Raw genomic sequence first — 6,232 nt, 5'->3', positions numbered from 1 at the left:
GATCTTGGCACGCACATGGTGGCAACTATTGACACGGTGCGCCTGCATGTGTTGGAGGGAGGGGCTAGCCAAAACTGAAACACTTCAATTCAAAATAGCACTATGATGCTTTGTATTCCCATCCTCCTCAATGCGCTGCAGTCTCTGGCTGTACTACTTCCTTATGATACACCACAGCCAGGATGATCAATAATACACCAGCTTTCCTCCTTAAGTGTGATGTGTCATGGGAGATTCAGATCAGAGAGCAGGACCATGAAGAACGGCAGACAGGATAGAACTAGTTATTGGAAACAATGTATAGAACAAGCCTCTGTAAATGTATACAACAGGAGAAACCCAGACAAAATGTAACAGGTACAAAAATGGAAGTCCTCCTCTGTCCTCTCCACTCCACTGTGGAGTGAAATTTTAAAATTTCACAACAGGCACTATTAGACTGCAATGGTTCCTGCCTGCTAGGCACTTGATCTTGTTTATTGTACACTTAGAATTTCGAAGTCTCTGCTAACTGCACTGTCCTGGTGCTATACAGTGGAAAGACACACCCCTGTGGACCTCACTCTGATTTTTAGACTGTATTTTATGTTTACAAGCTAATTCTCTTATATTATTTTTGATCACAAGGTGACAAATGTAAGAACCATGAATTGGTCTGTCTAATAAAGCATCTGTGTAGACATTTCGTGTATCTATGATCTTCAGTGAAACTGGTCAAAGTTTATTTTCCTAGAATTAAAAGCTAACATTTCATGACTTCACACAAAACAAACATTCTGAAAAACTGATTCAGAACTCTTACATTCTTTCATTTTAATAAAGGTAAAACATTTTCATATAATATTCCACTTAATCTCATCATATGAGAGTGTTCCATTAAACATTCAAATGGAAATAGTAACAGAGAGGTATCTGTCTTACTCTGTACTCTAACAAAGCAAAGCAGCAGAAATGTAACAGTTTGAAGACTAACAGAATGATTTATTTGGTGATGAGCTTTCATGATCTGGTGAAGTGGGTCTGTCCCACGAAAGCTCACCACCGAATAAATCATTTTGTTAGTCTTCAAAGTGCTATATTGCTGCTGCTTTGTTTTAGTCAAATGGAAAGTTCACACTTATCGCTTTTACACAGAAAGCTTCAGAGTCAGGTGCACAAATGTTCAGAGCTTTAACATATCTAACAACTAATTCTACAAGTCGAATAATCAGATGTAGATAAGCAACATTATGGATGAGACACAAGAATTTTTGCCTATAAAGTACATTAGCCCAGCACAACATTTATTAAAATGCATCAGCCCAGCCACAAACCATCCTTGTCCACGCTTTACAAGAACGAAAAGCTAATGTTACTTGTTTCTCAAAAATAACTTGCCCAGGACAGGTTTACAAGTAAAACTTTGCAGTACTGTACATGCACACACAAAAGAGGTCTAAAGGGTTAAATGTAGAGCTACAGAGATCCTGGTTTTGTGACATACATCGGGGTCCCCACCCTTTCTGAGGCAAAGTGCTGCGATTGGCCTTTTGACCTCTCTCTGTGATCCAAGCGCTGGTGATATGAGACATAGCCCCCAACCCTCCCCCACTCCTGTCTGTGTGGGATGGGGGTGTAGATGCAAGACACACCCACCCCTCATACTCTGGGAGTTGGGTGCAGGACAAGGCTGGATCAGCCCTCGCCAGGCTCTATCTGTGCCCAATGTCTCCCACAGAGACTTACCTGGCTGTGGGTTGCCTCTCTGGGCCGGGCAGGGCACTGGCGGGGGCTACGCACAGCCAGTCTGCTCCCTGGAGATGGGCAGGGTGGGAGTGAGGGGGCGGCGCAGGTGCACAGCCCAGATTCATGCCCCTCCACTAGCCGGCTCATGGGCAGGCCTCACCCATCCTAATCGCTACCCCACAGCTGCATGAGGGGAGGAGGGGTGGGGCTGAGCTCCCACCGCATGCTGCAGAAAAGCTGCTCTTGTGCCAAGAGTGGCACACGTGCCGGGGGGGTGCTGAGCCAACATACGTATTTGATATCTCCTGTGTTCATGCAGTAGCACCTGACAGCGTGCAAGCACAGGCGAGACGAACTTTCTCTCCGGTAAATTCCAAAGATACTTCCCATGTGGCTCCATGACCGTGGTAACCAGATAGAGCAGTGGCTCCCAACCAGGGCTCTGAGGACCCTATTGCAGGGGGTCCATGAAAAAAAATAAGCTAATTGAGCACAGAAAAGAAGTTTTAAATAAATTACAAAGTGACTCATTAGTTTTAAATTAAATATCTTCCAATAATGTTAATTGCTGTCTGAAAAACTATGTTGCGGTTTCCTTTTTCATTTAATGAAGTGTATGGCACAGCTAGAATTGACTGTGATGGGGGTCTGTGAACTGTTTGGGTATGGGGATGCTAGGGGGTCCGCACTAGTGAAAAGGCTGGGAACCACTGAGATAGAAGGTGCAGCAGGAAGAACTCCTACTGTACCAGCTTCTCTTCTGTAGTACAACCCCCCCAGAAGCTGGCAAGATTTATCCCTGTACATATCATTCGCTGTATTAGCATCAGCTCACTGACACTGGCAGGCAAACAGCTGTGAAATCAGCTTCAGTAAGGCATAGTGCCAAATTAATCTTCTTCCTGACTAATAGGAAAGCGGACCAGGATTCCTGTTGGAATCAATCAATCTGCGGAAGGGAGCTGAAAAGATTTTCTTGTATAAATTACATATGTGCAAGGATTATGCAGATACTATCATCATAGGAATGATTTTATTTTTGAACAGTTGCGTTTTCCTTGGATAAAGTATGAAATTGCTGCTAAATTTAACTCAGTAGTTCAGGAAATTGTCCCAGAGCTGTAATTTTATTACAAAAATGCATGTAAACTATCAAGCCTAGAAAAATAAAATTGTCAGGTTTTTTTTTAAATATACATCCATATTCCCTGTAAGGAAGTGGTGCGCCAGTTATTGAATTATTTTGCAGCATTACCTCTCTTTCACATGTTGCTTTGGGAAATCTTAACCACTACGCACCTCCAAAGTCACCCCTTTAGGTGCAGCCATTGCATTTCAGATCTAAACAGTGTAATTGGACAAACTGGACAGTCCCTGCACCAAAGGATGAATGGGCATAAATCAGATATCAGAAACTGAATACACCTAAACCTGTAGGGGACCGCTTTAATCTCGCAGGACATATACTATAATGGATCTTAAGGTAACAATCTTATTACAAAGACATTTTAACACCAGATTACAAAGGGAGACATCTGAATTGGAATTCATTTGCAAGTATGACACATTTAAAGGGGTGGGGGGCACAAGGGACAGGGAATTGTCTCAACAGGGATCTCAGTTGGCAAGCACTCATCCCACTTACTCTTTCTGGAGTCCCCCTTAATGATAGGTGAGTTCTCCTCATATTTTTTTCCCTTCTTTCTTTTTCTCTCCCTCCCTCTCTCTTCCCACCTCCCTGATTTATATTTATCCTGGTTGCTCATATCTGCTCCAGAACCTGAAGGGAGTCTTACCCATGAAAGTTCATTGCCTAATAAAATTGTTAGCCTTTAAGAGGCTATGGGACTGCTTTATTTTCATAAGCTAAACACTAACACGGCTACCCCCCCCCCCCCGAGACCATTCTCAGATCTAGATAAACTTCTATACTGACTGAAATTTTGCAATTCCCTTTTCCAAAGTAAGTCTTCCATCATAATTAAGTATTGGGTAACTTTCATGCCACCAATCTTTTCCCACAACATCCTATTGCTAACTTATGAACTTTAACTTTGTCACCTTTAATTTATAATACAGTTGAAACTCAGAGTTGGCAACACTTCCAGAACTGGGCCCCCAGTCACCAGCATCATTCTCTGGCCACCCAGTTCTGAAGGCAGCAGCACAGAAGTAAGGGTAGTATGGTACAGTAGTGTCATTCTTACTTCTGAGCAGCCTTCAGAGTTGGGTGGCAGTAGAGTGGTGGCCATCAGCCAGGGTCCAGCTCTGAAGACAGAGCTCTATCGGTAGAAGTGCAGAAGAAAGAATGGGAATGCCACAACCCACCTAAATTAATCCGGTGAGCCCCTGCCGCACCACACACCCCTCTATCTGGGGCCAAACATTTGAGAAATGCTCATCGCCCCTTGTGAAATCTGTATAGTGTAAGGTAAAAACACAAGAGACCAGATGGTCGTTAGTTTGGTAGAGCCTTAATTATGCAGAAGAAAAATGCTGCTTTTAAGCATCTTAAATAAAACCATTTTCTTACTTATCAATAGGCCCCTACAAAATTCACAGTCCATTATGGACAATTTTGCAGCCATGGAATTTAAAAATTGGTAAGTTTCACGCTGTTTAAATCTGAAGTTTTCATGGTATTGTAACTGTGGAGTCTTCCTGATCCAAAAGGAGTTGGGGGGGGAGGCCCTTGCAAACCTGTTACAGGGAAGTTATGGGATTGCCACCCTCATTTCTGTGCTGTCTTCAGAGCTGGACTTTTAAGGCAGTAACTGCAGAGCCTCCTGTAACTATGGGGGGCTTCAAGAGGAAGAAGTATGTCTGATCTCCCTCAGTTAAGGGCTCCTTGTGGACAGTCCTGACCAGCTTGGGAGGCACAGTACTTGCTCTCTCTCTGAACTGCTGCAGAAAGCTCTGCACCCCCTGCCCCACACACAACTACAGGAACCTCAGGCAGCTTCCCACTCCCAGACAGCATCATGTTGCAGGGAAAGCACCTGTAGTGGCTTGAGTCCCCTCCTCTACTGCCAGAGTAGTTTGCAGGGGTGGGACAGGTCCTGTCCTTCCCCTACCAGGTTGGAGTTTAGAAGCACCCTTTGAGGGGGTGCTCCTCGAACTAGGAGAGATCAGATTCCATGGGGGAGGGCTTGTTTCACAGTCTGGTGTGTTTTTCCTGAGTGTGAAATTGGTAGGGTCCTACTTACCATTTACTAAAAAACACCTTTCCCTTTTTGGTAGTTTAACACAGGGCTTTCCTGTATTTGTTCCTTCTCCCTGCTGCTGCCCAAAGTTCCAACTGAACTATGCGGTTCACTGATCAGTTTGTACCTCTGTGGTTCATACTTCCGAGGTTCTGCTGTATCAGTGATAACTAGCACTTTGTAGACAAGAAAAGATGACTGCATAAATCTCCACTTGAAGAAACCGAGCACCTTTAAACACTCTTGTAGGTGATGTACAAGTCCAGCCTTTTCAATTTATCTATAAATGGCTTTTAAAACTAACCTAAGAAAATTATGCATATATTCAAATACAATGGTAACCATCAGAGGCAGAAAACAAAACAAACATTTATTATCTATTTTAGGCAGCAAATATTTCAAATTCACCTGCTTCTTCCCTGTGTATGTACCATTGCAGTTCAACAGGTAAAGGTTAGAGATTCAACTAACTAGTTAGCTGCATTTTACTAGATAGCTTTTCCTATGCATTGTTGATGGCAACCTAATGTCCCCAAAGCTTTTCTGTACACAGAAATATCTAACTACAAATTGTTTTGGGTATGCAAAGATTCCAAAATTGAGCCCTGAATAACATTAAGAGAATATTGCTTAATTACTGTAACGAATAAAAGTGCATCATTTACCTGACACGCCATTGCTTTCCCACAAGGTTAGTCACATTCTACTGTTCAGTCATATCTCTGGACAACTCTCAGCCACTAAGATCTCTGAAAATGAAGACGACAGATTGTAGATCACATCCCCAATGGCTTCCTCATCACCTGAGAAACATTTGGGGCAGAAATTTTACAGCCAGTTAAAGACAATACTGTTTTCCTCATTCCAATGAGATTTCTCTTGCAAGATTGGAAGAATGATTTTCCATTTTTTTTGTACTATTATGTGACCTTCTCTAAACTCAATTCAGTATTAGGCTGGCTTTCAAGAGGTGTTTATTCTGCCATAGATTTCTGACCTATCAGCCAAAGAGCTTATTCTCTTATCCTACAAAGAGATTAATTCCAGTCAGTTTCAAAGAGGGCTTATTTATATCCTAGACTCGGAAAATATGGTGCTGCAGGTGTTTCTCATACAATGTATTAAAAGGGGGTTTTGAATTTATTTATTTTTGGCTGAAGCCTTAAACCCAAGTTCCATCTGTTCTAGATGGGCATTAAAAAAATCTCTGAAATGCAGTCCCTTAATTTGGATAGTCTTTATTAGTTTGTTTTCTACTTCATCCAATTCAAGTTGCATTTCCCTCCCTCTCGTCCATCAATGCA

This window comes from Carettochelys insculpta, chromosome 8, assembly GCF_033958435.1.
Source record: "Carettochelys insculpta isolate YL-2023 chromosome 8, ASM3395843v1, whole genome shotgun sequence".
In the NCBI taxonomy this organism is placed as follows: Eukaryota; Metazoa; Chordata; order Testudines; family Carettochelyidae; genus Carettochelys; species Carettochelys insculpta.
Note: the sequence above shows the minus strand (reverse complement) of the source record.